The sequence below is a fragment of the Polypterus senegalus genome, chromosome 9, assembly GCF_016835505.1.
Source record: "Polypterus senegalus isolate Bchr_013 chromosome 9, ASM1683550v1, whole genome shotgun sequence".
Classification (NCBI taxonomy): Eukaryota; Metazoa; Chordata; class Cladistia; order Polypteriformes; family Polypteridae; genus Polypterus; species Polypterus senegalus.
The window spans coordinates 106,154,687-106,175,563 of record NC_053162.1 but is presented as its reverse complement, the minus strand read 5'-3'; positions in this window follow the sequence as shown (position 1 = coordinate 106,175,563).

The window sequence follows — 20,877 nt, the reverse complement described above, 5'->3', positions numbered from 1 at the left end:
TGAGTACGTTTATAGTCCATGGGATGAAATTGTTTCTGAACTGCGATGCCCGTACAGGAAAGGCTTTAAAACGTTTGCCGTCTGAGAGCAGTTCAATAGAGAGCATGGCTGAGGCAGCGTGTGCTTGATGCTGTATACCGATAATTCTTTTTCTTAGCTTCTATAGATCTTTGATTCCCCACTCAGATACAGTGATATAAATGTGGTGCAGTCAGAGTAATATGGAAAAAGATGATCTGCTGTGGCAAACCCTAATGGGAGCAGCTGAAAGAAGAAGAGGACGGTGCAGTGAGAGTAACAACACTAAAGCAGCTATTGTATTTAGAATACGTTGACCATTCTGTGGACCATTATATTTTTACAGGTTAATTACAATCAGATGCATTAAATTAATAAACAATATGTGTTTTTTTCAGTGTATTTATAAAGCTGCGTCAGGGATGTGGATCTAAAAAAGAAAGAGAAACCACATTGGAACAGTAGCACTGCTTTGATGCTGAGTGCCGCCAGTCTGCAAAAGCGAGCGCAGAACTTGCATACACCAGCTACCGTGGAAATGTATGTGGCTTTACGGCAAGTTAAGGTTTCATACATCGCAATTTGAGCGTGGAAACGCTCATACATAACATTTTTGTATGTACGCACCATTTATACATGATGCCCTTGTTCTTTACTTCTTATTAGGCTGTTACTTTGGTAATTATTTTAATTAGTATGGAGGACTCACACATGTTTAGTAGGGTTATAACAGCTGGCAGTATTGTATAAGGAACTTATATTAAAAAGAAGGGAAAAGGGGGATGCAGCAAATTTGTTATTACCAGAACTTATTCATCAATTAGCAAAGAAATTGTCCAAAATGATTTGAGTGCACAGGTGTATAAAGTAAAATACACAAAAAAGGCATAAAGCCACAAAGTCACAGATGCAAGAATCTTGGTACTTCAGACAATTACATTCGACAGACACAGTAATTAGGCACTGACAAAGTGGAAGAATCCTGTTTAAATTTCAAAGCAGAAGAGTTTGAGCAGCATCAGGGGACTACCAAGTCCCTTCTGTCAGGAGGTGTGACCAAAAGTGTATGGATGGGCTTGTCTAAGAGAATTGCACAATAATTAGCTCAGAGAAAACAATGTGGGAACTGCTTAACTTATTATTGTTTACTGTTCATTTTTACTATTTAAGGACCACAAGAAGTAGCTGTTGTCTCTTCAACTATTGTTTCAAAGGGTGTCCAATATTGAAATGTAATGTCTCAGACTTTTTGGTTAACTTTACACTTTTTTATTCTGAATAATATCAAAAATATCATGACTGCCTATTGTTGTGACATAATTTTAAAAGTGAAATCCATATAGAAAATGTGCCCTATAAATAATTTATTATTATTATTATCATCATGATCATCATCATCGTTATCCATCCATCCATTATCCAATCCGCTATATCCTAACTACAGGGTCACGGGGGTCTGCTGGAGCCAATCCCAGCCAACACAGTGCGCAAGGCAGAAAACAAACCCCGGGCAGGGTGGCAGCCCACCTCAGGGCTCACACACAAACACACACACATCAAGCACACACTAGGGACAATTTAGAATCACCAATGCACCTAATCTGCATGTCTTTGGACTGTGGGAGGAAACTGGAGCACCCGGAGGAAACCCACGCAGACACAGGGAGAACATGCAGACTCCACACAGGGAGGATCCGGGATGCAAACCCGGGTCACCTAACATCATTATTATTATATTATTATTATTATTATTATTTGTCCCCCTTGCCATTCATGACTGCAGTGTAACATTAGACATTCACAAGCCTAAAAGTTACTATATTGTCATAAAGAAATCATATCTGCAAGCTAAACTGCTATTCTTTTATCTGAAAAAGACTTAAATTCAATTGTATAACAGAGACCTGAAGTGAGTACTGTTTCACTTCTCTTACAAAAAATTGTTTTATTTTCTCAGTTCATACTGGTAGCAAAGTTGACTAAAGAAATCCAAGGTGATTGGTAATGAACTGCAGCCTTCTGACCTCTGTCTAATTTACTCTGTTATCACAAAGGTACATGCTGTTTATTTTTAAAGCTCACTGACTTTGTGAGTGATCTTGCTAAATTCTTGTAAACTGATTCCTTCAGATGTCTAGTTAAAAGGATTAATCTCTGCATGGAACTGTCTGCTTTTAGCTTTCTTTAAGCTGTTGTTGGTGTGGGTATAATACCTCACAAACATCTTTCCTTGTAGTTGACTGGAACCAATTTATTATGAACTGTAAAGCTTCTCATAAATTATACAGAAAAAAGTTTGGATGCTGTAAAAAAAGAGAAGTGCTGTTTTATTGAATAAATGTCATCAAGGACCCTTCAGTTTCAGACATATGAAAACACATCTTCTTTCTTGTCAAGACAAAATGACTAGGGAAAATCAATTATATCAGCCCAACCGTGGTTTATCTGTGGAAGGCCAGTGATTAAGAAAGCAGAGAAAGGGAATGAATGGTGTCTTAGCACAGTGAAACACAATTCCCCTTAAGGGCTAAACTTTACATGGCTCAGATGGATTGTTAAAAGAGGACAACATCTTTTACCTTTTGAGCTTGTGAAGACACCCAAAAATAGATAAAATGTAAATGCGTAGATGTTACATTAGGAGTGTGTAAATGAGCATGACAGAAGCAACATCTGCTGAAGTGACAAGCATTACTTCATCATTTACTACCGGGCATTCAAAGCAGGCATGTCTTAAACATATGACTTTGTTTAGAATTTAAGGTCATATTAAGACCCACCGAAATTGTGCTGTGTTTCAGAGATTAAAGCCGTGGACCTGTTGTCCAGCTATTTCTGGTGAGGTAATGCACAGTAAAAAAGTCATTAGAAAGAATCTAATCTACTCATGCAGCAAAGTGAAAATATCAATGTTCTCTTCTATATGGATATATATTCATATTGTGATATAGCATCATATATATATATATATATATATATATATATATATATATATATATATATATATATATATATATATATATATATATATATATATATATACATGTAATTAAAAGGGCTCATGTATCCTTTGTATGCTACACTCAAAATGTATTCAGAGAAATAACATCTTTTTCCATTTTCTTAAAAAAGTGAGCACTGAAGACATAATCATATATTTCAAACAAAAGAACTAAAGTTGATTTTCTCCAGAGTTGACATTTTTTATAATCTCTTGCCTTGCAAGTAAGGAAGGACAGTAAATGCATTGATTATTTATTTGTCCTTTTTCATTTTAATGCAACAGATTGTAAGCTTAATCATCAACGTATGGGTGTGATATCACTGACCACTGATTAGCATTGAGACTTAGGATCCACCCATTCAACATAATGAACGCTTGCCCATTATCTCCTGTAAATAAAATGCTGCCAATGAGGAAAAACAGACAGCACCATTTGATTGTTAATCAATGATAAGCAACTATCATTTTATGACTTAAGAAAGTGATCACCCATGACAGATACAAGCATTGACAATGAAAATACAAACAAATATTTAGAGGAATGCGTAAAAACAATTTTTCCTGTGTAGTGTAATCTTGTCTTTTAAACCTAGAAAATGTGAAACTGCAATCAAGATGTACGCATGTTCAGCTGTTGAACTCTGCATTGAGTTAAAGTACAGATAATCAAAATCCATTCTTCTTTGAACAGTTAATTTTCTTTATGTGATCTGGGGGCTCATATATAAACGGTGCGTACGCAAAAAAATGTTGCGTACGAACGTTTTTTTTTTTTTTCCTTTTTATTAATTTTATTGTAATCCATACAAAGCAATCAAGTTAATTTGGTGCAGGCCCAAAACATGTGACCCAGTGAGGCTGGGAATTGGTTGCAACATTCACATGTTGAATCATACCCTGGAAACATTTTGGATAGTTTTAGTCGAGACAGATGTACTCGATATATAATTTTGAGTTGTATAATTGTGTGCTTTGCGCATATGGAGCTCAAGTGAATTCTATTCGATAGTAAAAGAAATGTGTAGCTGGAATGTTAAATTTGGAATGTAATTGTTCATAGGATGCAAAGACGTTGTCTATATAAAGATCTCTAAGCAAGTTAATTCCAATTTTTTTCCAGATATTAAAAACTGCATATGTTTGTGAAGGTTGAAAGTGGTGGTTCTCTTGCAGAGGTGCCACAGATAGAAGCTGCTCCGTCTTAAAATGCTTTCTACATTGGTTACAGATTCTAAGTGAGTGCAGCACAATTGGGTTATTTGTATATTGCAGATAACGTGTGTTTATACTGCAGGATTTTACTTCTATTGCGGACCAAGTCTGTGTATGTTCTTCTATTTGTGTCCAGGTTCTTATCGCCTGTATATTTGCTGCCCAGTAATAAAACTGGAAGTTAGGCAGAACCATGCCGCCTTCTGCCTTTTGTCTTTGTAGGGTCGCTCTTTCCAAATAAATGAGGTTATTGTTGAATCTAATTTCCTAAAGAATGATTTATTAATGTATATTGGAATGTTTTGAAATAAAAAAAGGAGCTTAGGAAGAATATTCATCTTAACGTACGAACGTTTCCACTTTCAAATCGCGATGTATAAAACTTAAACTTGCCGTAAAGCCACGCACATTTCCACGGTACCTTATACCCTGGTGTACGCAAGTTCTCCGCTCAGTTTTGCAGACTGGCGGCACCCATCCTGTTTGGTTACACTTTCTTTTTCAGATCCATATCCCTGACGTGGCTTTATAAATACACTGAAATTAACCGCATATTGTTTATTAGATTAATGCATGTTTTTGTAATTAACCAGTAACAATATAATGGTCCACGAAACGGTCAAACTATTCTAAATACAATAGCTGCTTTAGCATTGTTACTCTCACTGCACCTTCTTCTTCTTCTTCTTTCAGCTGCTCCCTTTAGGGTTTGCCACAGCGGATCATCTTTTTCCATATTATTCTCACTGCACCACTCAGAGTATTTATATCACTTGTCGCAGTAGGGGGCAGTAGTGCTCCCTTGAACCCTCAGGTACCACGCCAAACACCTGGTAAAATTGCCACAATAATTATATTTATTATAATAATGTGCACCAAGCACCCTCCACTCCACTATATTCATCAATCACAATAACAATAATAAATCAACAATCCTCCACTCCCAGACGCGTTGCCCTCCTACCACCCAGCTCAGCTCGTTGTCTGGGAGTTCCCAGAGTCCTTTTATTCCCCCTGACCCGGAAGTCTTTCTGCCCAACAGTTCCACAAGTCCTTATTCCTTCCGGGTCAGGGTAAACAGTACTTTTCTTCACCCCGGAAGCCCGTCGCTCTTCCTGTGACGAACTTCTGGGTCATGATGTCCAAATGAGTCTATTGGCCTCCCAACAGCGACTCCCAGTGGCCCCCAAGGTATCCAGCAGGGCTGTGTATAAAAACTACATAGTCCATAAGGCCCTGCTGGAATTCGGGGCCCGTATATGCTCTCGGGAGAGCTCCTCCTAGCGGCCAGGGGGTGAGGGCCGGAGTAAAATGCCGGCAATCCACCACATTCCCCCCCCCTTAGCGACGACAACTGGGGCGGAGCGTTGATCCCCGCGAGGGACGTCTTCCTCCAGGAGGACGCGTCATCCGGACCTTGGCCGTATTGTTTAAACCTCCCGGCGAACCTTGGGGGAACGGTGTATCTTCTATCCCACCGCTCCCCTGTCCTCCGGGAACAATCTCGCCACACGTGTCCTGGTTGCCGACAGTTGTAGCACTGCCGACGTCCTCCTAGTTGTCTCTCTTCCCGAGACCTGAAACATCTCGGGAATTCTGTCAGCTCCACCCTTTCCCCCGCTAAGGAGGGTTTTACAGCTGCCTCGCAGCTCTCGATTCTTTTCCCCATCTTGTCAGGAGACCCGCGCTTTACTTTGGGGATCTCCTGTTTACTCTGGGGCTTGGATACAGCTGGGGACTCTCTATCATAAAGAGAGAGCCACTTTGCTGTCTGTACGCCCATTGATTTGTGTTTTTTTGGAGCGGTGTCATCAGCGCCGCATCGCTCCAGGTAACAGCACTGTTCAGCTGTACCGGTACGATCGGTGCTTCCCACGCCCCGTCTGTCATCACGCCCCACTCTCTTGTCGGGCACACTGTGCTTTGACACCCGCTACTTATTAACCGCGGTGCCGGTTCGCACTGTGTCCCTTTATACTGTACGATACGGGCCGGACTCACCTGTATTCCCGCATCGATCATGACTGGAGCCTCCCGACCAAAACGCTGTAGATAATCCCATATCCTTTTTAGCGGTGCTTCGGCCGTCGTTCCCAACTCTTCCACTTGATTTTTAATGTTTATTAATGTCTGTAATAAAGCACATATGGGCTCGAGCAATTTCTCGAGATCCCGCAATTCTATTTTATCATTTAATTCGGCCGTAGGTAATTTTACTTCCACTTTTTCCTTTCCTACCGGCCGGGAGCCAATCAGCACGTCCGCTCCTGGCACGTGCTCGGCTGGGTCTTGCAAAGGCTCTTGGGATTTGGAGTTTCATTTAGATGGCCGGGGTGGCGCTACTGGCCGACTGCGATCCGCCTTTACTATTTTGTCGGCGGATCGTTCAGTCACGTCCCGTCCCTCATTACTTTTAAATACAGCTGGCGCTGCTTCGCCTACCTCCCCCTTCCCCTTCAGGGAGCTCGATTCCATCGAGGGAACGCTGACCTCACCTCCGTACTGCTGCCGACCTTCTCCTTCCCATAATCCGTCTGGGGAAATCACGTGCCCACTTTCGACGAATAGAAGGCGACCTTCATGGTCATATGATCGACCATCATCCTTCAGGTGATCCCAGCCTGCTCCGGGATAGGTCACATGACTCTCTTTGTCGAATGGGATCCCCCGTTTTCGATACCTAGATGGGCTAGCCTCTTCGTCATCGCGGCCATCTTGCCTAGGTGGAAAGTACATCTCTGACTCGTCGTCAGAAACGAAGAGACCGGCTCCTGCAAAATATGAATAATAATATCCCGGCATATCGGGCGTTTCTCCGGCACGTACCTTTCTATTTATAGGACGTTTTCCTAGTCCATTTAGGCAGTCCAGCGTGTCCGATGTCTGGCGGCCTTCCTGCTGCCTTAACGCACGGGCCCTTTCGGCTTCAATCATTATCCGGTCTTCCTCGCTTCCCGTCAGGTAGGTCCACGTACTCGTGGCATCATCTAGGGGCTGTTCCTTTGGGCGATCCTCATTCTTCCTCCCAGATTTTTTCCCCATTGCGTACCGAGGTCTAGACAGGCTTTCTGTTGCAGCGCTCTTTGTAGAGGGTAGCGTTTCTACCTTCGGACGTTCAAGCGGGACCTTCTTAGGGTCGTCTGCATACACAAAATTTGTTTTAAATGCAGGTCCCCTGCCAACGGACGGCCAGAGAATCCTGCCGACTACGCCAGTGTCGCAGTAGGGGGCAGTAGTGCTCCCTTGAACCCTCAGGTACCACGCCAAACACCTGGTAAAATTGCCACAATAATTATATTTATTATAATAATGTGCACCAAACGCCCTCCACTCCACTAAATTTATCAATCACAATAACAATAATAAATCAACAATCCTCCACTCCCAGACGCGTTGCCCTCCTACCACCCAGCTCAGCTCGTTGTCTGGGAGTTCCCAGAGTCCTTTTATTCCCCCTGACCCGGAAGTCTTTCTGCCCAACAGTTCCACAATTCCTTATTCCTTCCGGGTCAGGGTAAACAGTACATTTCTTCACCCCGGAAGCCCGTCGCTCTTCCTGTGACGAACTTCCGGGTCATGATGTCCAAATGAGTCTATTGGCCTCACGACAGCGACTCCCAGTGGCCCCCAAGGTATCCAGCAGGGCTGTGTATAAAAACTACATAGTCCATAAGGCCCTGCTGGAATTCGGGGCCCGTATATGCTCTCGGGAGAGCTCCTCCTAGCGGCCAGGGGGTGAGGGCCGGAGTAAAATGCCGGCAATCCACCACACACTGTATCTGAGTGGGGAATCAAAGATCTGCAGAAGCTGAGAAAGAGAATTATCGGTATACAGCATCAAGCACACGCTGCCTCAGCCATGCTCTCTATTGAACTGCTCTTATGGCAAACGTTTCAAAGCCTTTCCTGTACGGACATTGCAGTTCAGAAACAGTTTCATCCCATAAACTATAAACGTACTCAATCAGTCCATCAAGTGCTCCTTGTAGAACTGTTTGTACTTATAAGTACAATTTCCTCACTGTAAACTTGCACTACAGCTATAATATTGCACAACCTGAGCCACTTTATAAAACACGTATTTACATATGATGACGATATCATTTTTAAGATGAAATGCAGCAAAATATGTTTATTATATTATACAGATAAAACTTTAACTTCATTTAAATAATGTATATTGTTAATAATTAAACATGCCAGGACACTGTGCCGCAGCGCTAGCTATGAGCTTGCGCTCCGTTCACAGATTGTTCCTGGCTCGACACTGGAAGGGTAGATGGATAGAATAATTAAACACGTACTATGAAGATATTTCAATGTTCCTTAAAAGTTCTGAAAAATCGGCGCTCTAAGCTTACAGATGGCTTAACGTCTATTACAGAGCTGATTGTGTGGAGATTGGGTATTTGGAGAAAGAAAAGGAAGGATAGGAATTGGAGGTTAGTACGTTTGAAAGAGACAGTACTTCTACAAAAAAGTATTTCATCGAAGGTCGCGAATGGCACAGCAAGCATCTTGAGTGAGACATGAACAATCACTGTGCCACCGTGTTCCCATGTTTATTAACATGCTTTAACTCCTATCATCATGAAAATTATATCACGTATACATCTCAGTATTTTAATTATTCAGAGAGCTGTAATATCATAAATATAATGGATTCTGTTTCCTGTTGGAGGAAAAGAAAGTCCAGAAGCTCGTAGTGATTCACGCACATAGAGCACATAGAAGATCAAATACAAAACAAAGCATTTAACATGCTACTTTAGTTACGATGGGATTTGAGAAACTAGTAAATAAAACGATTTTAAGATAAAGTTTATGAGGTTCTACTTTAATGACAAAATAAACTACGTGATTAAAGTGGAAATCTTGAGATTAAAGTTGACATTTCATGCTTTTTTCCCATTGTGTACCTATTTTTTTTGTCTGTACCTTAATAAGCTTTCATATGACACTCAGACAGTGGGCTATGACTCACCTTTTCACGGCGACTTTGATATCTGACAACTTCTTTTTTATTTTGGGCACTGTGCGACTTTGTAAACTTGAGCTTTTGAGTTTCTCTGACACTCTGTCACTCGATCAACTTCCTTTTGTTGATTATATCACTGTTTAAACCAACAAATAGTACATTTTTCCTTGCCTCCACTTAGTATTCGCTGAAATTCTTCTATTTCCCCTCATGCTTTTCCCATTGTCTTTTCACAGAAGTCTGAGCTTAAGGGCTATTTATGTTGATTTGCATATTCAAAGAGGCATAATTCTGGAAGGAGTTGGGGCGGGACAGCAAGTGCATGCACGTGAGTTATTTTTCACGCTGACCGGAATTTATGTAGCAGAAGAACGTGGAAGTTTGCGTACGCACAGATTTGTGCATGTGGATTTTGCAGTGTGCATGTTCATTCCCGCTAGAATACTGCAATTATACAAAGCTTGCAGTAGGTTAGCACTCACTGTTATGGGGTACCAGTACTGGTCAAATGTTTGTTGAGTACTGGCACTCTTAGATACATAGTGGCAGTGTTTTGTAGAGTGCAGGCTGTCATCATAATTATCTGTTCACCTCTGTCGACCTCCAGACTCGAGGTACGCTTCTGGAAATTCAAACTTATGTTGCAGTGCTTGAAGCTACTGCTCCATGTGCCTTGTTCTTTACTTTAATATATAAATGTAGCACACAGGGTATCAATTGTGCAGTAGCAAGGTAGATATATAAACTAATAAAGAACAATGCAGGATAGATAGAGACAGTGATAGCTTTGATTTCTTAAGGGACATTAATAAGATGATGAGTTTATATTATAAAGTACAGAAGAAAACAGTGGAAAGTTAAAAAAATCAGAAAATATCATTTTACTCACAACCAATAAAATGCCATAAAATAAATGTCCACTTCAGTACATATAAAATGAACGACTGAATGGTGTGCACATTCCTGGAACTACAGTCAAGGTAAGTTGGGTGTGCACCCTGGGGTACTGCTCAAAAAGCGGCCTTAGGATATGCCAGGAAAAAAATGCCTAATAACAGGAAAAGTCTAATTTTTCACAAATGGCACAGACACTGCAACTGGCTGTCCAGCACCCCTCCTTACACTTTTTCGATCTTCATGATTATAAATCTATCCAATCACACCTGAATAAAAAGCTTTTAAAAAAAAAAATTGTGACTGCACTATCAAAGCAGATTTCTGAAAGGACATTTTAATGAAATCATACATTTGATGTGCTTTCATGTTGCAAAAGAGAACAAGACAAAATGGATGGTGATTCAAAGCAAGAGGCCCATGGTGCAGTGAAAGGAAAAAATGAAAGCAAGGGAAGAAAAGACACTGTTTTGCAGAAAACTATTCACAACAGTTGCAATTTTAAAAACAAAAATAATAATAAAGTAAATGATGATTTGAACCACATGCATATGGCTGGAACTACTGTCCGGATAGGACCTTACGATAGTGAGGTAACAGCTAATATCACTGTTTCTAGCAGCTTCATTAGTAATCTGTAGTCGCAAAACACAGACATAGATATGAACTACAACGTGACCACTACAGGAGATAAGAAGCAGCAGATAATGCCAAAGGTGAACAAAGGAAGCCTTTTGTTATACAGTCTTTTATTTTATTTGATGCTAATGCGTGAAACCAAAATGCTTAGCTACATATTACCTTTTTGCCACAAATTGACATAAGCTTTTTAAAAATGTTTAGTTGATATATACTATCTGTGCTATTAGATGAAAGTTGATTTCCTGTAGATGTGATGATGTGATGCATAAATGAACAAAAAAGGAAGGTTAAGGTGACCCAGTATAAATTTTAGGAGGTGTTTTTTTTTTTCTTCATTGTCTGTTGCTGACATACATGATGTTCATAATGTATAAGTATGTGCATGTGCCTGGGCCTGATGTGGAGGTTTGTCTTTTGTGTTTTGACACCCTGATGTCCATGGGGGTCTTAATCTGGCCATAGGTCTGCATATCTTACATTTTTTGTTATATAAGACTAGGGTGTTGTACTGTGTTAGCCATTATGAATGTAGTGAAAATTCAAGCAAAATGACACCTTTTATTGGCTAACTAAAAAGATTACAATATGCAAAGTTTTGAGGAAATAATATAAAATGCCTTTTTGCAATATGCAAACCTCCATTCATGACTGAAAAGAATAAACCATACATGTGTACCCAAAGTACTCAAAATATATGTACTCTTTTGAAAATGTTGCTTTAAGATATAATTTTCATAAAAAGTTATTTCATTATATAATACTAGCCGAAGCCCGCCATAGCATACGGTGGTGTAAGAATAGGAACGCAAAACGGTGAGAAAGGAATTCAGTATAACAAAGGCTTAGGAAACCACCGTCGCAGTATAACGAAAATGGCAAGGAGCAAAACCAATGCCATGGTCGAGACAGTACCTTCCTGTGGCAGGCTACGGAAAACATAAAGATAGATGCTGCTTTCACTGTGTTGCCCAGTCGACACGATAAGTCAGTGCGTCCGCCCTATTGCGAGTGGTAAGAGTGCCATTTAAACTAATACAGGTAGACGTGGAAACCGGGTTTTCTGATGAAAAACCAATAACGTCAGATCAATTATTATTAAATAATTCCTCCCGTATAAGTAACATTTCTCGGACTGCTTTCTCCCATCTCCGAAACATTTCTAGACTTTGTCCTGTTCTTACGCAACACAGTACTAAAGTATTGGTTAGTGCCCGAGTCACCTCACGTATAGATTACTGCAATGGTATTCTATCTGTCATCCCACAAAAATGTATCCATCACTTACAATTTATTCAAAATTCTGCTGCCAGGATAATAACCTGCTGTTCTAAATCCACTGAACATATTACACCTATTCTCTCTCAACTTCACTGGCTCCCTGTTAACTACAGAATACAATACAAAATACTGCTCTTAACATTTAAAGCTCTCCACAACCTCACTGATCTTCTACAGACTGACACTCATCTCGCTCACTCTGATTCTCATCTGCAGCTGTACTTTCGGTACCACACATCAAACTCTGTGCTATGGGAGCTCGAGCGTCTCTCATAGTGCTCCTCAACTCGGGAATTCTCTTCTCTCTCATATACATCAGATCAATTCAATAACACATTTTAAAACTACCCTCAAAACTTATCTTTTCAAACTGGCATAACAATTGTGAATTTTGCACTGCTACTGCCAGCTATCTTTGTTTGTTTGCTAATTATTGCTGTTTGATCGAGAGCGACGGTGGAGGTGGAAGTAGGATTAGAGATGGCGGTCGAGACTCTGTCATGCGTGTCCCATGGTCTTAGAGTTGGTGGGTGGGGCTCTATGAGTTGGCGGGCGTGGCTCTGTCTTGCGTGCACTCTCTGTCTTGCTTGCCCTTAGAGTTGGCGAACAGGCTTTGGTGGGCGTGGCTCTGTGTCTTGCGTGCACTCTCTGTCTTGCTTGCCCTTAAGTTAGAGTTGGCAGGCGGGGCTATGTCGAGCTTATCTCATGGTCTTAGAGTTGGCGGACGGGGCTCTGTGAGTTGGTGGGCGTGGCTCTCTGTCTTGAGTGCGCTCTCTGTCTTGCTTGCGCTCGCTGTCTTGCGTGCCCTTAGTGAATTATATATATCGATATATATATATATATATGTTTTTCTCTTTTTGCTGGTATTTAAGCTTTTATTATTTAAGATTAAGTTCAGATGGAGCCAGAAATATATATTTTCAATGCCTTTTTAATATAGAAAGTAGCAAAGCTGTTTTGCCAGCCACCAAAGCTGAAATAATTTCATTTCTGAAAAAACAAAACAATGATGTTTGTAACTTTTTATGTACATGGTTGGTTTGAATTACCTTTATGCATTACCTTTAAATCTGAAATGTTTAGTTGCATATTTACTTTCTTTACTGGAGCCTTAATCTTAATGTTATGGGATAGCATGAATTCCAATAGGTGTGTATACTCAATCTTGATGATCAGTTGCTGCCGTTTTGTTTCATGGTGCTGTTCTCTTTACAGTTTTATAGAAGTTAAAGAATCTATGGAACAATGGGAGAAAAATGTATCCTGGTCATTGCCTCTTACAACCGTAACTGATTAAGCAGTGAATCACACAGTCTACTTAACAAATTTACATTTTGTGTTGCCAATATAAGTAGATTTGACCTGGTAATTAATTAAATAAACAATTATCAATGCTTGTCTATATTAATTGAGTACTAGGTTTTTACAAATTTCTAAATGCAGCCATGACCATCACTGTACTTCACTATCAAGTGATCACTTATTGTATATTATATTCACTCACAGGCAGTTATACATTGCGTTGTCACGATGTAAGTCCAAACACGGAATCAAAATTCAATGCGATCTGAAGAAAAGTTAATTCCAAATATTTTTTTTACTAAAGTTTTAAAGTAAAATTGAAAATAATGCAATGCAACAATTCCCATGAAAGTAACAATCTCTTTAAATTGTATGTCCAGTAAACCAAACCCGGGGGTTGACGAGTGAAGTGAGTAATATAAATGATTCTGCTTTTCTGTATTTTCACAAAAATCATACTCTCATCCTTTACTTGTCACTCATTGATGTTGGTTTTAAAGCAGGGAAGTGTGTGTCAATTTTAAGAAAGATGTTATAAAATAATAAGCCAAGCACATTGTGAAATTACTAGTTTTTTAACCTGACAAAATACTTTTTCTTAATTGCAGGTAACAATGAAGTTACCACAAATGCTTTTTCTTTAAGTTATACTGTACGTTTTAGCCTTTTTATATGAAGAAAAAACTTAAATAAATAAACTTGAGTTGTTAATTTGTTTGTCTGCTCCTGAATCTCCATTGAGGGTTCAAACTTTTCTTGTTTGTTTTCCTTTCAAATATCCTACATTTAGAGCGTAAAACTGAGCACAAGTGCTAACCGCAAAGCAAGCAGGTCACATTGCAAACATCAATAGCTTAAGTACTCTAATGTATGCACTGCCTCAGAACAGTACATCAAAAAGGCAAAAGATAGATTTACAGATTAAAGATGAGCATTTCTAGGCAATAAAGAAGGGTGCTTGGTTTGGATACTGACAGCGACATGAAAAAAGAATCATGAAATGTTACTGGCACTCATTTTTCAAAAAGGAAAAACAAAATAAAAACAATGAACTTCTTGTTATGACTGGTAGGGCATAGTCAGGATTCTGAGTGATAATGTTTACAAAATCTGACATTTAATTTATTAACTGTATTTGATTTCAGCTAACTATCAGTTTGAAAGGTAAAATGCTTTGCTGTATGAGATGTCAGTCTATTCTGGGAACACTCACATTAACTCATGCAGCAGTAATGTTTAAAGCCACCAATCAATAACATCTGCATATTTAGCAGTGTGGGAGGAAAAGGTAGGGACCTGATCTCTACTCCATCAAGCAGCTTGTTGTTATTATTAAAGCAAATTGAAAGATGCATTTCTGCAGCTTACAAAGCTTGGCAGGAGTCAGTATTTGCATTTAAACCGTTAGCATTGTAAGAAATGCAAAATATGATATTACGTATTACTCTGCCATCTATTGTATGTCCCTGTCAAGATTTGACTGTAATTGCCAACAACCCACAAATGAGAGAGGTCTGTTTTATAAAATGGATGTAGGAATGAATATTTTGTGCTTGATTAAGTTCAGCATGGCACTGCTTATTAAATGCGTGGAAGTGATGAATTAATGTTTTGAGGAAAATTAAATAACATATAATTATATTCTTTAAGCATTTGTTATTGTGGGCACCTCTCAACTACTCTATGTCAAAAAACTTTAACTATTTTTCCAGTTATTTTAACATAAATGACTGGAAGTGACTTGATTGAATACCTTGCAGTATCTGTTACTAAGTCGACATATAGAAGGCAGGACTTCTAATCTAATTTATAACATTTGTAAAAGTCTATACATTTTAGGCAGAGTAGGTAAAAAGCGGAGGGTATAGCAGGGGTTTGTGTGGGAAACAGGTGTGGAGGACTAATAAAGCACATTCCATTGGGTAATGAAAGCTGGCTAAAGTAGATTGTGAGTATTCATATTCATAAGAGTTTTGAACAATAGACAAAATAATGAAAAATACTCCATGTAATCACCATCTAGAAGTGACTTTACACCTCATCAGTGCCAAAAATGCTCATTATTTATATTTTTTATCCACTGAATGGATTGCCTGAATCACTGCTTATACAGTCATATGAAAAAGTTTGGGAACCCCTCTCAACCTGCATAATAATTTACTCTACTTTCAACAAAAAAGATAACAGTGGTATGTCTTTCATTTGCTAGGAACATCTGAGTACTGGGGTGTTTTCTGAACAAAGATTTTTAGTGAAGCAGTATTTATTTGTATGAAATTAAATCAAATGTGAAAAACTGGCTGTGCAGAAATTTGTGTACCCTTGTAATTTTGCTGATTTGAATGCATGTAACTGCTCAATACTGATTACTTGCAACACCAAATTGGTTGGATTAGCTCATTAAGCCTTGGATTTCATAAACAGGTGTGTCCAATCATGAGAAAGGGTATTTAAGGTGGTCAATTGCAAGTTGTGCTTCCCTTTGACTCTCCTCTGAAGAGTGACAGCATGGGATCCTCAAAGCAACTCTGAAAATAAAGATTGTTCAGTATCATGGTTTAGGGGAAGGCTACAAAAAGCTGTCTCAGAGGTTTAAACTGACAGTTTCAACTGTAAGGAATGTAATCAGGAAACAGAAGGCCACATGCACAGTTGCTGTTAAACCCAGGTCTGGCAGGCCAAGAAAAATATAGGAGCGCCATATGCGCAGGATTGTGAGAATGGTTACAGACAATCCACAGATCACCTCCAAAGACCTGCAAGACCATCCTGCAGCAGATGGTGTATCTGTAGATTGTTCTACAATTCAGCACAATTTGCACAAAGAATATCTGTATGGCAGGGTGAAAGAAGCCCTTTCAGCACTCACACCACAAACAGAGTTGCTTGTTGTATGCAAATGCTCATTTAGACAAGCCAGATTCATTTTGGAACAAAGTGCTGTGAAATGATGAGACAAAAATTAGTTATTTGGTCATAACAAAAAGTGCTTTGCATGGCGGAAGAAGAACAACGCTATCTACTGTCAAATTTGGTGGAGGTTTCATCATTCTGTGGGGCTGTGTGGCTAGTTCAGGGACTGGGGCCCTTGTTAAAGTCGGGGGTCAGATGAATTCAACCCAATATCAACAAATTCGTCAGGATATTGTTCAAGCATCAGTCGCAAAGTTGAAGTTCTGCAGGGGTAGGATATTCCAGCAAGACAATGACCAAAAACACAGTTGGAAATCTACAAAGGCATTCATGCAGAAGGAGAAATACAATGTTCTGGAATGGCTGTCACAGTCCCCTGATTTGAATATCATCGAAAATCTATGGGATGGTTTGAAGCAGGCTGTCCATGCTCGGCAGCCATCAAATTTAACTGAACTGGAGATATTGTGCATGGAAAAATGGTCAAAAATACTTCCATCCAGAATCTAGACACTCATCAAAGCCTATAAGAGGAGTCTAGAGGTTGTTATATTTGCAAAAAGAAGGCTCAACTAAGTATTGATGTAATATCTCAGTTGGGGTGTCCAAATTTATGTACCTGTCTAATTTTGTTATGATGCATATTGCATATTTTGTGTTAATCCAATAAACTTAATGTCACTGCTGAATTACTACTGTTTCCATAAGGCATGTCATATATTAAAAGGAAGTTGCTACTTTGACAGCTCAGCCAATGATAAACAAAAATCCAAAGAATTAAGAGGAGTTCCTAAACTTTTTCATATGACTGTAATCGCTGGGATGGCTGAAGGCGGCCTTTACTTTTTACACTTAGTTATGCAAAATGCAGTTTAAGCTCATTTCTGCTTATTCATTTTTATTTCTAATATATAAAAGTTGTAGTGTATAATCATTGTTTACTTAATCTTATCTAACATAATTCATTCATTTTATTTGATTAAATGCCTCCTTATCCATCTATCAATCCACCACTTCATTTATCCTTTTGTTCCAATTACTTTTATTAATAATGCAAAATGCATACATAGAGGTCTAATTTTTTTATTCAATGACAAACACCAACTGATGAGTGTAAGAAGCCAGCCTTAATCTTTTATAGGTTGTCTATATTGCCATCTGTTTTGCAGTCTCCTCTCAAGTAAAAGCTTCACTCCAGTATAATATTTGTTTTGGACAGGATTAGTGATACTGTATGTTTATTTGAGCTAATCAGTCATATAAAAAATACAATTCCAGGGGTAAGGGTCAAGCTCCCAGTCAGCAAGGGGTTGCGTTTGCACTTATTATGCTAGCTACAAAACCCAAAGCAGCTCAGCTGGACTGCAGTACAGATGCTAACTGCCAGCTTTTTTTTATCACAAGCTCAACACCTTCAGATATTCAGCTGACAAAAAAAGACAACTAGTAAAATGTCTTAGGAGATGAACATTTGTTTTTACAAGGAAACTAAAAACAAAACAGATTTTAACAACAACAGACTAATTTGCTATGAAAACCAGAGGGCTAAACTATTTGTACTAAACTATATTGTAGTTTTTTTTTAAACAAGAGTAATGTGATTGAGCTGGTACTAAAACATTAAGACAGAGAACCAAATCAAGATGAGAAATTTATGACTAGCTTGCTACAAACTAAATCACTAAACTACACATGTCCACAGGAACCAACCAGTAATCTCAGACAAAGGCCCACTGATGCAGTGCTGGACTTTATGAGAGTCTTAGTGATGCGAACTGTAGTGCATCTTGGGAGGCAGTCCTTAGCAACCAGGCAAGGTCTCTTAGCAACCCATTATCTGCCTCCAAGGATTCTAAGATGGTGGTGTGACGCACTAATAATTAAAATATTTCTCAAGCAAGGAAATAAAATGTAAAGACACACAGAAATAAAGCTTGAAAATTCAAAATATTAAAGTTTCATGAACTAAAAAAAAACTTCTAATGGGTCAAAAGCATAACAGTGCTTTACTCCAGTATTTGCATGGGTTTTCTCAAGGATAACAAGTTTCTTTTGACATGAACTACAACTGGTGCAATGGTATTCAGTCTAAGTGGGTGTGTATGGGTTTCTCACGCCAGAGTGGAGTGCCAACCAAATGTGTTCCCAGCTTTATGACCAGTTTTGCCAGTTTTTGATAGCATTCTGCAACTCCTTAGTTGAATAGGAACAAAACAGAAGGACAAGATTTTCACTAGGATAAAAAAAAGAAAGAAAATTAATTTGCAAGATCTTCTTAGTCAAGTTTTAAGGTCACATGAGGACACAGCCTATTCTGAGCAGCATCAGGTTGAAGCCAGCAGAGAACACATAAACATATATTCATACTCATACTTTCATCCTATCTTGCAGAACTTCTGAGTGTGAAAACCAAACTGTTAGGAAAAATTCACCATACACAAAGGGAAAACATGCAGACTTCTGAAAGACCATGACCAGACTAAACAGTAAAATGAACTGTAGTTGGAAGATTATATTTAAATTACAAATAAAATATAACTACTTTAGAAAGGAATATTATAAATTTTGTTCTTTCTGGTTATTACTGAGCACCTTATTAACTTTAAAGAGTTTGTTTTTATCAGGTACTGCATGTATGCACAATAAAGAATTTTACAATGAAATAGTAAAAAAAGTGCTAGACCAGGGGTGCCCAATTCGTCGATCGCGATCGACCGGTAGATCGCAAAGGCAGTGCAGGTAGATCAAAAATTCATTCAAAATGTTAGTCTATCATATATCCTCCCTATGACATTTGCCACTTGATTGACATACAGGGTGGCCAGTCTGAGATCTCTTTTCTTCTAACACAATGGTCATCCCGCACACACGATCAATGCGTGTGCTACTGCAAAACTCTACAGGCTGTGATCTAGTTAGCCTTCCAATTTATATCGACTGAAGAAGGGATTTTAAAAAAAAAATTGTTTGGGGAGGGTATGGGCTGGATGTGGAATTGGAAGAGGATTTTTTTCTCTCACAATGTCACAGTCGAAGTGCATTTGTCCGATCTGTCAATCTATCATTGTTATTCCAAAGAAGGAAAATGTGGAAAGGCACTTTTGAACTGTTCATAAAAACTACGAAACTGACATCCTTCCGAAAAGCGATCTTAAAAAGAGAAAGGAGAGGGAACTAAAATCGCAGTTAATCGGACAACCATCATTTTTCAGCACATTGAATTGGGGAACATCCAAAATCTCGCGTCAGAACTGGAGACGCAATGGAAGGCATGTGCGCAACTTGACAGCATACGCTACACAGAGCAGATTGAAAATTGTCTGTCAGACTTTGACAGACGGTTTCAAGACTCAGCTTTACTTGAGCCAATCGCTACATTTAAGTGCTATCCATTTAGGGAAGATGTTGAGGGTGATTCACTCGCATCAGAAATTGCAACACTGTTTCACCTAAAACTCGTCTACAGTGGAGGATGAGATTTTGACACTACAGGATGACATTCAGCTAAAGTATGGGGATCATGAACAGTTTTGGAAATTGCTCACAGAGGAAAAGTACCCAAACATGACTGCATTATTCGGCTCTACTTATTTATGTCAGTCAGCCTTTTCCCACATGAAGATTATTAAATCCAAATACTGTAGTGACCATAAATGTATTGAATTGTTATTGTGCCATTCAGTTATTCAGTTAAGCAAGGTACGAGAACATATATTTTATGTATAAAGTATACTCAGTATATATATATATATATATGGGCTCTTTTGTGCCTTATGACCCGGGGGTACGTCACGGTCATGTGACGGGAAGGAACGACGTGCTCCCGGGTTGAAGTAAAAGACTGATTGCCCTGACCCGGAAGGAAAAAGGAACTGTGGACTGTTGGGACAGAAACACCTCCGGGTCAGGGGCTATAAAAGGGCGGTGCCTCGCTCCAGACAATGAGCTGAGCTGGGAGGTAGAGGAGCAAAGTGTCTGGGCGAGGAGGAGGGTTTAAAAGAGTATTGTTATTGTTTATTGTATTTAATATATGAGTAGTGTGGAGGGTGCTTGGTGCACTGTGAAAGAAAATAAAAAGTCTTGGACTTTTACCTGGTGTCTGGAGTTATACTTGAGGGTTCAAGGGAGCACTAGCGCCCCCTACTGCCACAATATGTATATATATATATATATATATATATATATATATATATATATATATATATATATATATATATATATAATTTTAATGTAGGTAGATCATTTCGACCTGGTCATTTTAAAAGTAGCTTGCATGCCGAAAAAGTGTGGGTACCTCTGTGCTAAACTATTAAATGATGTAAATTAGAGTTTGGTATCATTTAAAATGTATTAGTGTCATTCCCAAGTCTAACCCTTGTTGGACCATTACTAATAGTTAGTATCTAAATAATTACTTTGCTTTTCCTATTAATTATAATTGACTTTAAATAGAGCAGCAGATTAAATAAAACCAAGAATCATTGTCCATGGAAACAGAGCTAAAATATTTCCGCTTCTCTGTATTTGCATATTTCTCATTATATTTTTCATTAGTAATTCATTATTATATTCTCTCTCTTCCCAGGAGGCTGTGAAGCCTCTTTCTAAAACTACCATCATTGTCTTATTTTATGGA